The sequence below is a fragment of the Macrobrachium nipponense genome, chromosome 7 (genome assembly GCF_015104395.2).
Source record: "Macrobrachium nipponense isolate FS-2020 chromosome 7, ASM1510439v2, whole genome shotgun sequence".
NCBI lineage: Eukaryota > Metazoa > Arthropoda > Malacostraca > Decapoda > Palaemonidae > Macrobrachium > Macrobrachium nipponense.
This window is the reverse complement of record NC_061109.1, coordinates 49104696-49120826: the sequence shown is the minus strand read 5'-3', so window position 1 is coordinate 49120826 and position 16131 is coordinate 49104696. Positions and strand designations below refer to the sequence as shown.

General features: G+C 35.3%; 1 protein-coding gene across 5 annotated transcripts in view; it reads right to left on the bottom strand.

Moving 5' to 3' along the window:
- LOC135217312 (uncharacterized) overlaps window positions 1-16131 on the bottom strand; it is a 214545-nt gene that overhangs the window by 94608 nt on the left and 103806 nt on the right. The window contains exon 3 of one of the 5 annotated variants that reach the window (XM_064253094.1): window positions 3954-4094. The exons of the other annotated variants lie outside the window; for them this stretch is intronic. The gene's annotated coding sequence lies outside the window, so the exon portion shown is untranslated. The remainder of the gene's footprint in view (window positions 1-3953; window positions 4095-16131) is intronic. 5 annotated transcript variants of the gene reach the window in all.

Genomic DNA, 16131 nt, shown 5'->3' with positions numbered 1-16131 from the left:
GATTGTCTCATTATTAGGTCCCTTATATGCATATAGCTTTCTTTCTCTGTCTCCATAATTTATTGATTCAAATTTATCAGAGTTAAATACCATCCTATTTTACCTCTGCCCAATCATATACTTTGTTAAGGTCTCTTTGTAGAGCGTTCCTATCTTCATCACAAGTAATTCTCTACTTATTCTTGTGTCATCTGCGAAACTACTCACTACCGAATCCTTAACATTATTGTCTATGTCTTCAATCATAATAACAAACAGTATTGCAGCTAACACCGTACCTTGCGGCACACCGGATATTACCTTGGCTTCATCGATTTCTCGTCGTTTGCAATAACTATCTGTTTTCTGTTGTGTAAAAATTCTTTTAACCATCTTCCTACTTTATCCACGATATTGTGTTTTCTAATTTTCTTCGCTAATATATTATGGTCTACTTTATCAAAAGCTTTTGCAAAGTCTAAATAAACCACATCTGTTTCATTTCCGCTTTTCATATTTTTGAATATGTTCTCACGGTGGACTAACAGTTGGGTTTGTGTACTTTTTCCGGGTACGAACCATGTTTGTCCTTATTAAACAAATTATTTTTTATTAAATGTTTCATAATATTTTTCTTCATTACCCTTTCATACACTTTCATAATATGTGATGTTAGACTCACAGGCCTATAATTACTTGCCTCTAGTCTTGATCCACTTTTGAAAGTAGGGTAATATATGCTAATTTGTGCTCATCATAAATCTTGCCTGTATCTACACTTTGTCTTAATAATATTGCAAGTGGCTTTGCGATAGAATGAACTACTTTCTTTAACAAAATAGCAGGAATTCCATCAGGCCCTGCAGCAGCTCCATTTTTAATTTCATTAATAGCCTGCACAATATCAGCTTCATTAATATCTATGTCAGCTAAATATTCACTATTTTCATCCCTTACTTCTATATCATTATCTTCATTATCTATTCTAGGGGTGAATTCTCTCTTATATCGTTCTGCCAGTATGTTGCAAATTTCCTTTTTTTCATTCGTTAATCTCCCTTCAATTCTTAGAGGGCCTATTTCTATTCTTCTTTTATTCATCTTCTTCGCAGATGAGTATAAATAGTTTGGGATTTTTTTTGCTTGATATTTAATAGGGTTTTTTCTTCCAAGTCCCGTTTTTCATTTTCTTTGATTGTATAATCTTTTGTTCTGCATTTTCTATCTTACTTTTTAGTTCTATAACTTTCCATGCATTTTTTTTTTTTGCTAGACCTTTTTTCCACTTTCTGATTTTCTGGAACAAGATCCTTCTGTCTCTTGGTATGCATGACTGATGTTTACTTTTCTTCTTCGGTATATATTTATCCACTATTTTCTCTAATATTTTATATAATATCTCCGTATTTACCTTTATGTCATCACTTACGAAAATATTATCCCAATCTTTGTTTAATTCTTCATTTATTTATTTCTGACCATTTTATATTTTATGTAGAAGTTGTATTTTCCATATCCTTCCCACTTTTTCATTTCTTGCTTATCTCTGTTTTCACTTGCTTTGGAATGGACTGTTAATTCTATGACATTATGGTCTGAAATACTCGCATTATAAACTATTATTTCTTTAACATAATTCATCTCGTTCACAAATACTAGTCTAAAAGTATTTTCCTTTCTTGTTGGCAGGTGATTTATTTGTTGAATGTGTATTCTAGTAGCATATCTAATAGCTTTTCGAATTGCCTCTTATCTTCTGCACTACTATTACTCTCTTTTTTATATGTATAAGTACATACACAATCTCCTATTCGTTCTTTCCAGTCTACGAAAGGAAAGTTGAAGTCTCCAGATAGGAGAATAGTCCAGTCCTTGTGATTTCTACATATATCATCCAATTTTTCTATTATTAAGTCAAACTCTTTAGTATTAGGAGGTCTATATATTACTATGTTCATTTAAGTTTTTCAGATTCAAATTCTACCGCTATTAGTTCACATTCTGAGTTACTATATTTCTCATATATTTTTCCTTGTTTTTTTGTCTTTCCCATATATTGCGGTTCCCCCTTGATTCCTATTTTTTCTATCGAATCTATAAGTTTGAAACCCTTTTATTTGATCATCATTCCACCCAGTCTCTGGGAATACCAGGTTTCACTTATATTCATTATATCTATTTTCTTTTCAATTTGGGTAGTTCTTCTCAGTACTCATTTTTCTTTTTGAGTTACTCGTAACTAAACCCTGCGCATTCATCACTATGATGGTTTGCGTGTTTTCTCCTTCATTTAATATTGGTAATAATAAGGGATTTTTCCGCCCATGTTCTCTTTCCTGTTCTGGTTATGTTTTCTTTTTTTCTTTTTTTATTTCCAGAAATTCTGACATTAAAAAATCCAACTTTTCCATAATATTTGTTCTTCCTTCATCATAATTATTCATTTTGTGTCTGAAATCTGCAATTTTCTCCATATCTGCAATATCCCATTGCATAATAAAAACAGTTATTATCTCTTGAGTAGAATCTTGGAGCTGATGCATTGAAATTTTTTGCTGGCACCTCTGCATATCTCGTTGATGGCTTGCTTTTTTCTTTTACCTGATATTCTTCATTCCTCTCTTTATTTGTTTCTTTCTTATTTTGGATTTTATTGCTTGATTGGTTATTTATTTGATTATTTTTCATGGCTACAGGGTGCATATATTTACATTTTTGTCGAACTTACATCTTTTCCTTCTTTTAGGTTTTTGCATATTTTTGGATGTAGATCTCTGCAATCATCCTCATATCCATCTAAGTATGCACATTTACCATATATTTCATAGTTGTGACATACCTTAGGATGTTTGTAGTAACATTTTTCTCCATATCTGCAATTCCCTCTTTTCAAAAGGTTGCAGACTTTGTCTTTTTTGTATATTTTTTCCTCTTTCCCGTCATTGTGTAGATCTGGGTAGAGCCTCTTCGGTATTTTCTTTTGTGCTGTCATATCGTAATTTATTTCTTCGTAGGTATGCTGCTTTATAGCCTCATATGTAGTATCAATGAGTATCTCTGCATCCATACTTTTATCTTGTTCTTTGTTTTCCTTATCTTTTTCTGTCATTTCAGTTTTGTTTACTTCTCTTACGTTTTCCTCTTCTTCTTCTTCTTCTTCTTCTTCCTCTTCTTCTTCTTCTTCTTCATCCTCAACTATTTGTACATTCAATCTTGATTTAATAACATTGTCTATCCATGGTAGACATGTTGAGCAAAAAATTCTTGTGTCTTTTCTCATATCTTGCATTACCTCAGCACACTGTGGATGGGTCGGAATGTTGCATGCAGCACATTTTCTGATTAGATTTTGTGGATTAACTATGCTATACCACACCTTACACAGTTTACATGCTTTTGGCATTCTTTTTCCTAATGCATCAATTAGGATATTCACAAGGTTCACTTTATTCATTTTCTTTGTCGGAATATGTTGGTTTATATATATTTTCTTTATGAGTCTCTTGACCACTTGGATTTTATTTGGAACTTCTTCAATTATTTTCAAGAGAGAGAGGTAGGTGTGGGGAGAATATCCACTAAGCCATTATTACTAGAATATTAGAGAGAGAGAGGGGGGGGAATGGGGGAGGGGAATTTCCACAGTCATTATTACTAGAATTGAGAGAGAGAGAGAGAGACGAAAGAAAGGAGAGCGAGAGAGAGAGATAGAGAGAGAAGAATGAGAGAGGGAGGGGGAATGGGAATTTCCACTGAGTCATTATTACTAGAATTTAGAGAGGGAGAGAGAGGGGGGGGATTCCACCGAGTCATTAGTAGAGAGAGAGAGATGGAGAGAGAGAGAGAGAGACGAGAAGAGGATTGCCGACTGATGAGACGACGAGAGAGAGAGAGAGAGAGAGAGACTATCAATTTCTAGCAATAATAGGTAATCTAACCTATAAAGCAACAATGATTTTCTCTTCGTCAATTACCCTGGTACGTGAAATTCCAAGTTCATATTCATGTAAATACCGTTTCCATTTACTGAAGACTCAATTCCCAGTCTCCAGCATCGCACTGCTATTCCTCCCACTTTCGGATGGTTACGGCTATTTTGTGACCCTCCTCCGAGCCTTAAAAGGAAATAAAAAAATGATAGAAAGTGCCAGCATCACTACTTTATTCGATTCACATCTCTAAGGTCAAACGGGACGAAGAATCGGGGTCACTTTTTTTTTCTTTTTTTTTTTTTTCTTTTTTTTTTTTTTTTTTTTTTTTTTTTATTTTTTTTTTTTTTTTTTTTTTTACGAATTTCATTTCGTATATATCTTAAGTCTCTCGATTTCTCGTCAGCCGTTGCCTTGGTAACCGTATTCTCCAGCTTCAATGATGTTGATCCATAGGACTTTTTTTTTTCTTTATTGATTCGAGTCAAGGATATTATCAAATATGTTCTCCTTTTTAATATCTACGTACGAGCTACGACTATTTTGCATATGTCGGATATTTTTTGTAAACAATATTATTGGCTATAACTGTGATACCTGAATTCTTAAGCTTAATAATCTTTTCTTATATAATGTGGTGTTACATGAGCAGCTTTTCAGGGTAGGATTTTGCAGACTTCTCAGAAGTCACTGCAATATTGTTGAAAATTTTAATCAATGAAAAATTTTGTATTGCTGCAGAAGCATAGCTTACATTAAAGTTTTATAAATGACCACTAATATACCTACAAAATACATTTTTCTTCTTCCTAGTTTCTTTCTTTCAAACATGTTTTTTATTTTTATGAAAGCTAATCACATTCTTTCTGGTTACCTCTATAAAAAAATATTCAGTGATTGACTATTGATACATTGCTTGAAACCACTTGACCACATAAAGTTGGCCTCTTGATCAAAGGAGTTCGGTTGATTATGGGGAGCCCAAAACTCAACTGTTCCCGAAAATCTAGGTCGCTAGCTGACTGACTCACGATGTCATAAAGTATTCCTTCCAGGTTAACCTAGACCCATGGCACACGTTATCCTGCGAGAGGTCAAAGTTCAAACCATGACGAAAACACCTCCATGGGTTCAACCCTTGATGGGACCAAGGGACTACCTGCAACTTTCCCTCCTTAGAGAGAAATTTCTCTCTCTCTCTCTCATTCCAAGAAGGATGCCATAAAGAGAATTTAGGAAGCACTGCCCTCTCACGTGGAATTCCCTTATTGCTAGCATTTATCACGGGGGATGTAACTCCTCCTGACGATTTATAAGGAAAATTAAAAACGGTAGTATTTGTATGATAACTGATAGCTGTGTCTTAAACCACTTCACAATACCAAGAGGTTCTCCCCTATACTAAGTTCATATACTATAAACATCTATTATAGAATGTTCTGGGAAGTAACTGTTTCTAGATAAATACAAGTGCTTCACTTTTTGCTACCAAATTTAGACCTTCAGTATTCTGGGTCTTAAAATTGGATAACTTACAGAATAATATAAATTTTCTATGGCTTGAGGAATCTACAATATAAGCATAAAAACATATTCCGTTTCAATTCACTGAAATCATATAATTTTTACACCGACATCGAGAGAGAGAGAGAGAGAGAGAGAGAGAGAGAGAGAGAGAGAGAGAGAGAGATTGAGAGTTTATAACAATGGATCCGGATACATTCTTCATAAATGATTAATAATCATCACAAAGAAAATTTTTTTTATATCAAAATGAACTTTGTGGCAATTCCCAGAATTTGTTTCAATGCCTGATCACGTCTAACTGACAGGTTACTGTATACGAACACAAATGATGTAGTAGAAATATCTATATCTATATATATAGTATTATATATATATATATATATATATATTATAGTAAAAATCGTCGCGGACTGGTGGCTAGAACACTTGACGCATCACAAAGAGAAATAAACCGGGTTCGATTTCTGACCGAGGCTCAAATTTAATTTAAGGGGCGGCCTTGTGGTATACTCGGAGCCTATCTTTACCTAATCAGTGGATTAAGTTTACCCGATAGTTAGGATTAAATAGTATATATATATATATATATATATATATATATATATATATATATGTGTGTGTGTGTGTGTGTGTGTGTGTGTGTGTGTGTGTACGAATTACTCTATTCCACGTCAAATTCTGTAAGCCTCCCCGGCAGTTAGATGAGTTCCCTTTCTCAAAAACCTCTTTCGACGCACCTGGGCAAAGACAAATCCCCTGGTCCCCTGCCCATTGTCTCTTGCGTTGTTAGCCTGGCTCCCTTTGGCTATGAAAGCGCGAGAGAGGCACATACACAAACTTTACTTAACTGGGAGCCTATTTGTTTTTTTTAAAATACAATTCCCTGATTTCCTTCTCGGAACCCCCTTCCCGTTGTGTTGTACGTATGGATATTTCAGAACACGCTCTCACTGCATTTGCTCCATGGTAAAACGTAACTAACGGTTTGTAATCGTTATGGGAAATAGAGAAGCTACTTACTACTGAAAAATAAAAAAAAATAAAAAGTTTGAAAATGCCTGCACAAAAGAAAGCCCTAAATCTTAACATATAATGAATGCCGTCACCAAAAACTAGTAGTTTGAACTAAAGCCATATAACGGTGTCATTACACACACAGACACACAGACACAGAGACACACACACACACACACATATATATTATATATATATATATATATATATATATATATATATATATATATGTGTGTGTGTGTGTGTGTGTGTGTGTGTGTGTTTGTGTGTAAAACTTAATCACAAAGATATGGAACGCGCTCAATATATAAAAAAGGCAAATGTCACGAAGGAAAGTGAAACAACGGAGTGATTGCAATAGTAGATTCACATCAACCATGCATCTGATGCCTAGGCCCGTCCCTTACGACACTCATGATTGACTGTTGATGAGCCAATCACAGGGCTGGAAACTCAGTCTCTCGAGAGAGTTCACATAGGCAGGATGTATGTTCCACCTTTCCTGAGGATACATCTTTCAAAAGTATCTCTAAGGAGAGGTGGAAGATACATCCTGCTTGTGTGAATTCTCGAGAGAGACTGAGAGTTTGTAGCCCTGTGATTGGCTTATCAACAGCCAATCAGAAGCGTTGTAAGAGACGGGCCCAGACATCAGATGTACGGTTGATGTGAATCTCCTATAGGACCATTGTGTCGCAAGGCCTAGCAATTACTCGGTTCCTACGGGGCATTTGCCTTTATATTGTGTGTATATATATATGTGTGTGTGTATATATATATATATATATTTATTATATACATATATACATATATATGTATATATACACACGTATACATACATACACACACACATATATATATATATATATATTATATATATATATATATATATATATATATATATACTATATATGTGTGTGTGTGTGTATGTAGGTGAAAGTCTTCACTTTGATGTGGACGACTTCTCCCGGTAAGCATCCTTCAATGGTATTCATTAATTAAGCATACGATATGCAATTCAGTTGGAAACGACGATAAACATAAAGTCAGCACGTAATAAAACGGTAAACTATTTCACTTTTTCAGCTTCCAACGCTGAACAGTTGGCACTTCTACATTAGCACGAGATTCAAGACAGTTTACTTCCGTCAGATCAATCATCCACGGTTTACAGAAGATCAAACAGGCGCCAGAACATTTGCTTATAGTCCCTCGTTCTGATATAACAAACAGAGCCTTGAAAAAGTGCAGGATATGAAATTAAACTTCTGTGTTATCTTTTATGTGATGTTCTTATGAAGGCAGGCATTCCTTTTACCGTTTTTGACATTAAAGAATTGCAAGGACAGTTGTTGAGATCTATTTGAGTCTAGTTTACAGTAAACAACTCACAAGTAAGCTTTTAGGTGATATATGTTAAAAAGCAACTAAAAATAAAAATAAATATCTTCACTAACGCAGTACAATAAGTATCATTAAGGTAAAAATACCTTTGTATAAATATATAGGACCTGTTTGCTCGTGACTACACAATAACAGAAAAATAAAATGAATAAAACCCCGCAAGCAGCTACCACCCATTTAACTTGCCGTGCTGTAATATACATTTCGCTCTCCACCCGAACCTAGAACCTAAAGTGCAGCAGTTGCACTGAGGTTCTTTGCCAGCATTATTCTAATTTGTCCAGAGGTAATAATGCCTGCACATGCTGATACTCCTGGCGAGAATGTTTCATCAAAACTTTTCGTACGGAAACTATTTCAGTTGCTGCCCCGGTAAAATAGTTTTATGAGCCTATGAACTACAAGCTGCACGTGGCGAGTCATGATTCAGTTTCCCTACTGACTGAAGTGAAAATCTTTCAAGGACAGGTGCTTGACTTAGAGAAAGAGAGAGAGAGAGAGAGAGAGAGCACGGTCGGAAGAAATGACAGAAAGACATGCGAGCTCCTTCCTCGGTTGGATCTACGCAAGACGAGAGACAGAAAGAGAGAATTCTATCTCTCTCTCGTTTGAATACGAATGTATACCAATTAGTTTCACCCCGGCATGGTGAGATTTACCTCATTGAAGCCTTCTCGCTCTTAATTACTGCATTTTGGTGTATATTTTGACGCAGGGTTAATTGCTAAACATATTTTTTCCTCGTCACTTCAGAGAGAGAGAGAGAGAGAGAGGGAGAGCGAGAATCTCGAGATAAATGGAAGGGTAATCTCCTGCATAGAGTGGGGAAGGGGGTCATGGGGAGAGGAGGAGTAATTATCTCACAAGGACGATCTCACATGCCGTTTCAGGCCAGTTTCGCGCTTACGGTCATAAAGCCGCGAAACCGCAAATCGGTATAGCATGATCTTCATGCTACTTAGTTCCTGTCCTCCCGTGTTAGTGAGTTCGCGTCTGAAACTTCACCCAACCAACAAGTTTGAGAATGTTTCATCATCTGATCGATCGAACTCGAGTACTATCTTTACTTTGACTCTCTCTCTCTCTCTCTCTCTCTGTCTCTCTCTCTCTCGCTCGTCCTAGAGATATACAATAGCCTCTTTATCGGATCACAACCGAGGATCCCGTGTTTGAATCCCAAAACTCGATTAGGGAAAGAAACGGTGTAGACCCGTTTCTTCCATAATTCAGTAGGTCTTTGTTGACACACGCACTGACTACGTTCTTAGTTGTTAGTCGCAAGGTCTATATCTATAAACCTTCGTTAATTGAATCGAATGTAGGTGGTCACACCTCGGGTGAGAGAGAGAGAGAGAGAGAGAGAGAGAGAGAGAGAGAGAGAGAGAGAATGGCATTACAGGGGTGAGAGATAAGTACTCATAATGGATACAATTGGAGAGCTCTGACCAGCTAGCTAATCATCACCCCACAGAGATGAAGATATTCATAAGCTTCTCTTGTCCTTGGCTGTGCTTATGATTATTAACTGGTAATTCTTGACAGTACCATTTCATGTGCAATTGCAGTGTGAAATTGATAACGTTCCCAAGAACTGACGCAGCTGCAAAGACTGCCATATTTTAAGGGAATAAAAACAACTTTCTCGTGCTCAAGCGTTAGGGCGATCTTATGGTCATACAAATAGCACTTTTCGCATAAGCGAGGTCTGTGTTAACTTTGAGGCTCAATAAAAACATATATGAATAGAAATACTACCTTTCTCATAAGTAGAAGAGTCACGGTTTTCTCTTCACTAAGCACCTAGAAGGTCAGCGAAAACAATAAGTTAATTAAGCAGTGTGTTAGACAGGAGGCCCTAGAAATCCATAATATTATATATATATATATATATATATATATATATATATATATTATATATAATATATATATATATATATATATATAAAAGCATTGTTACTATAAGGTAGCCTAACTAGGGCAAATATTTGTTATTTTCTGTCTACATCAGTAACAAATGATACAATTATGAGTATATGTATCAACATGTAAACTTGTAACTTTTCGAGCATAGCGTTTATGCAGTTTACTGAAAAAAAAATGTAATTTATGTTAAAAGTCAATTTTCCTAAAAAAAAAAGAATCGTCTGTATCACTGATTATTTTGTTGTTATTGCCGCTGTGATAATTAATGCTCTCATTATACAGTTGTTGATCGGGCGAAGGTAGACAATACTGTTGCAGGGATCATATGACAATAATGGCGATACTATACTACACTATAGTTTTATGTGATTTGCACCATCTTTGTGTTTCAGTTTACCTTTTATCCATATAGTACCAAATACATACTAATAAGGACACGCACGAATAAAAAAAATAAAACTAAAACATTAGTCTCAGAGAATCAAAGTAAAGGCAAGATTAGAATAACTTCAAGTACAGCAAAGAACCCTTTTTCCAGCTGGGACTGAGATATTACCCCGGAAGAAACATCTGGAATTCACACTCTTTTTCATATAACAAGAAAAACTCTACAAGCGCACCTGATTAAGAAACCGAGTCATTGTACTACGAGAGGATCTTAAATTACAACTACTAGGAAAAAAAAATCCTCAAAGAAAAATTCCACGAGATTTAAAAGGGGAATTTCCTCTTTTATTTTATCTTACAGGAAAAACCAAATCGAATGGAAGACGCTTCTATTAAATAAAGGAGGAATTTAACCAAATTATCGAGAGAGAGAGAGAGAGAGAGAGAGAGAGGCTATAGGAAGTAAATAAGAAATTAAGCCAAATTACCATATCAGAGAGAGAGAGAGAGAGAGAGAGAGAGAGAGAGAGAGAGAGAGAGAGAGAGAGAGAGAGAGAGAGGCTATAGGCAGTTAGGAAGAAATTAAGCCAAATTACCATATCATATAGAGAGAGAGAGAGAGAGAGAGAGAGAGAGAGAGAGAGAGAGAGAGAGAGAGAGAGAGAGAGAGGCTATAGCACAGGAGAAAAGACACAAAAAATAGAGGACGGCCGGAAATTCTCTAATATGAGAATTAGAAATGGCGGAAATGTTTCTCGTTCTGATTTATTTTTTTCAAATGATCTCGTTATTTACGCAAATCTAACAAATTTCTCCAAATGATCACAACTATACATATTTCAAATAGAAAAGTATCCGGTATATCGCTCTGCGTAAAGTGGCCTGAAGTATGTCACTGCTCACTTAAATTTAGACAACAAGGCGTGAACCGGCTTCCAACTTACTCGGGTCGAGTGCAAGATTTTTTTTTTTCCCCTCACGCATAAGTTGTAAACATTATGTTCTTAACTTTTAACGTAAATTAAAACGTGTTAACATCTACAGTCAACTAGAGCCTTGTTTGACCAACGAAAATCAAAATAAATACGCTGTATTGTATCAGAAATAATTTTTCTGTACTGTTTAACATGCACATTATTTTTTATTTTCTTTCTAATAAATAAATCATAAATATCCAAGCCTAAAATTCCTGTATCTTTAACACGTCGCAAAACACCTTTTTCAGGCCTTTTTAGGCTCTTGCACAGAACTTTCCTACGCCCGCATCAAGAGCAAGAACCAAAACAACAGCAAAGTAGTTTGCAAGCTTACTGCCCGAGTAAGCGAAAAATATCCATTCGCACCGCTTAAAATTCTTTACCTCAAACCAATATCAGGTTCGTAGATAGGTCTGGCAAAACCGTTACAATTTTCTGACATTAAATTACACGCACACGCAAACAGATTCATTTTAGCAGAATCCTGTCTGACATTCAAGTGTGTGTGTGTGTGTGTGTGTGTTTTCCAAATTTAAAACTTGATGTTCCAACAGAATTCTCTGTGCCGTTCAACTCATTCCTTTTTTTTTTTTTTCCAACCTGACAACTTGACTGCCCACGAATCGTGATTACCAGCATCTTTTTCATTTTAAGCAAACATGTTTCCCATATGTATAGATGGAAAGAAACATTCTGATTATTCTTAATAACATCCTTCCCAGCAAGAGAGAGTGAGTGTGAGAGAGACAGAGGCAAGAAACCCCTCCATAACAAAACACTTCAGTGGCCATAAAAGAACCAAGAGGAGTAAATGTATCAGAAAACTCAATCTCTTCGCGAGTGAGGTGGCAAATGGCATAAAAGATCCTCTCTCTCTCTCTCTCTCTCTCTCTCTCTCTCTCTCTCTCTCTCTTTCTCGAGAGAGAGAGAGAGAGAGAGAGAGAGAGAGAGACGAAAAGGAAGAACTCTCGTTAAAAATATTGGTAGATGGAACTTGTCACCGAACCGACCGAAAGTATTTAAGGTCGTATATTCCTTTGTTAGGACAAAAGATATTTTCGTCTTCCTTTTTTTTTCTCCAGGGCTGCCTTTGCTGGGGAAAATGACGAAAAAAGAAAGACCAACACTGACCTGTTTACTTCTTTCTGAATTCCTCTTTCTCTTTCTTACGACCGTAGGCATACACAATTTTTTTTTTAAATATAATCATAAATATATATTTTTTATCTATACATATAATATATTTACATATACATGTGTGCGTAAATATTTTTATACGCTATAGACATATACTATACATATATCTATATACAGTAGTGTGTGTCACTGATAATAACACGCTTGCTATTTCGCTTACTAGTACTCAGCTACAAAGAACGGTAAAGAATTTTAACTTAACAATACAATCCTTGTGCGGGAACCAGCCAGCGTGATATACATTATATTCAGGATTCCCAAACACCAGTTTTGCAACTTTAATCATGAACGAGAAACTCTTCCTTTAACGGGGCTAGATACATGGACTCGTGTAACTGAGCAGTGGGAACGATTCCCTTTCTTATTTCTGCCCCCCAAAAATAAAAAGACCTTCTTAGGACACCCTTACCACAAAACATGTCATCCCCTGTAAATTTATAATTGATCACGATGAAATGAGGTTTCAAGGAGTCACATTCCAGGAGTAACTCGACAAACATAAGACGGTTCACAAAAGACAAAGATGTCCCCTTATTTTCAAGGCTCCTTGATCGGTAAGGTGGCTGCATCCGCAGAGATGTTCCGAATGAAAGTCAATGGGAGACGAGATGTCGAAGGGAAAAGTAAATAAACAACCGTGGATAGAAGAAAATGACTTTATTTATTAGGAGGAAAATAAAATGAAAGAATATGTGAGGAATCTTATCGTCAAAAGAAATGTATATCTCCTCACAAAATATTTAACTGTAAAACAGAGAAAAGGATTTCACCAGATAAAAGTTATAAAATCAAAACAAGAAACAATGTCATCCTTTTAAATTGGTTGAAAATCCAAGCAGACCAAAATTGCGGATAAAAACAGATTTGATACACTATATTTAAAGACCCAAATGAGAGAATATATCAAAAGGCTTTTGGTCAAAACAAAGGTCAATACCTAAAGAACATTTAACTGTAGAAGTACGACAAAGAATTCCCCCCCCCCCCCCATAAAATTTATAATATTCAAACGAAAAGGAATATATACATTCTAAACTGGTTGAAAGTTCAATAAAATCAAAATTGCAGATAAAAAACATGAACCAAATCCTTACGATCACAAACTGATGTTCTCTTGGACATCAATACGCATGCATATTGAAAGGAGAATAGAACTAACCGTTATAAATATAACTTTATTGCATGACGGTGTTTATCCAAGATCCAAGGCATAACTATCCTCGCGGTCATGGATAGATTATATCATCCCAAGGTCAGCTTCACTGCTGGAAGCTCGGTAACCGATATGGATTACTGCGGTTACTGTCAGGAATTCTAAAGACGCTGCCAATACAGGTGCTGCTATAGCATCATCCTTTGCACGCTGAAACTGCGCTGGCGTTGAATACAAAAATGACAGACTAGGAACTAGCAATAAGGATCTATCAATATATATATATATATATATATATATATATATATATATCTATATATACTATATATTATATATATATAGTATAATTATAATATATATATATATTTACATATATATATATATATTTTACTTCTTTTTTCAATTTAAATAAATTTACATAGGTACCTTTATCACCACCACACGGGTATTTTTACATTAAGAGACATTAAACTAGAAATGTTATTTTATTATCAAATGCATTCCTACCTCGGAAATAATAACCGAAGGAAAATTATAATTGATAAGTAGTTCGCCTCCTTTTCCGCGGCGGATTCCTAGGTAGAACGAAGATCGGTATACTAAACATTTGTAACATTTGTTTGTAATAATATACATATATATCTATATATATATATATATATATATATATAATATATATATATATATATATATAATTATATATATAATATACCAACAACAATAATAATAATAATAATAAAAGGAGCCCATAAAAACGCCAAATATTGAAAGTAAGTACTATATTTCAAAGACAGCTGCCTGTCTCTTCAGGTAGGCAATCAATGAAAAATGTTACAGAAAAGGCGGTATTTATACCAAGAGATCCATCCACAGGCAGCCATTTTAAGTCACCCCACTGATAATTCCTCTTTAACCTTCTTAAGCATTGGTTGAAGGAATATTTTATCTATGATACTGGCTTTTGTAACGACATTTACTGCAATAAATTATATGTGACAAATTCCAGTTTATTCTGGTTATTGATATTTAAAAATAGCTGAACTCTGTTGTCCATACCTAACTGACCGTTTATGTTGCATTAATCACTGGGGAAGCGATTTTCCTGTAAAACCGATGTAAGATTGGTCATAGTCCAGACATGGGATCTCGCATACTCCTGTGTCTTTTGGGATTGTCTTTTGTTGGACTAACGGATTTGGGTAGGTAAAGGCAAAAGGGTTAGATATCCCGAGGGTTTGAGTCACCGTCTTAATCCTGTCCAGGTGTGGTAGAAAATTAGGTTTGCTTTATGAATCGTTTTCTCAATTATATGGTCAGGATACCTTGAAGACGAAAGTTGCTTACGAAATAGTTAAAATTCCTTTTCCAGGAAATCTGGGGAAAAATTCGTAAGGCTCATAAGAATACGTTCCTGGCTACCTATCTTGATAGAAATGTCATGATAATTAAAGTAGTGAATGTATAAAAAGCAAACGTAATTTTCTACCGACTCCCTCAAGACAAGACCAGGTTAATTTTCTTACTTCTTTTAGAAGTATCATTTCTTGTCCTTCACTATATATATATATATATAAATATATATATATAGATATATATTAATATTAATATACATATATATATTATAATATATATATATATACATATATAGTATAATATAAATACCCCCCCCCCTTTCACGTGATATTATGAATTAATGTAACTGACAATCAAATAAGAAGATAGGTTTGACCCCTAAGGCGGTTGGAAGGCATACGCAAGATGCTTGGAGTTGCAAGCACACAACTGGAAAAATTAGTTTTCTGAATCGGCGTGATCTGTAACGCTACGTTATTTTTATAGTTCAAAGCATTTAGGATGTGACTGAATGACTGAGGGTCTGAAGATTGCTCTCTTAATTAATTGCCAGTAATATTAACACACACGCACATACATCATACAGGAATAATATATATATATATATATATATATATATATATATATCCCATCGGCCACTTATACGACCCTTACTTGTCGTCCTCAGTTTCTCATGTGTGTCAGTCAGTCTGTTAAGTAAAGGACGTCAAGTCGAAAGATCTCGTAGCTACTCCAGTGCTTCACTTTCCTTCGTGGATTGTACCTTTATTTATGCATTCTCACGTTCCAGACTTTCGATTCAGATTATATATATATATATATATATATATATATATATATATATATATATATATATATATATATAATGTGCGTTTGCATGTATATACATTCCTCGTTGTGGTATAATTGACACATAACAGTAAGGATAGTATTGAGAGAGAGACAGAGAGAGAAGGGGGATCAAATGAAGAAAAGGAAGGAGGAAGGTCGGAAACACACCTGAGCTGGATGCTAATTGGTTCGCTCATAAGCCGCGCAGTACTTGGCCAAGATATACAGAGACGGCGGGAACTCTGATATAGCAAACTTCGCACTCGGTACTTGCGAACTTCGTACCATATACGTACTCACTGACAGACGGATAGATAGATAATCATGTGTTGTCAAACTCAGCATGCCTCCGTGGGCATAAACAGTAAATTATATACACCTGGTAGCTAGTGAACTGCAGCCACTTGCAGTTCACTGTAATGTAGGGGTATGAAGCTTGCAACCTCATCCTAGATTG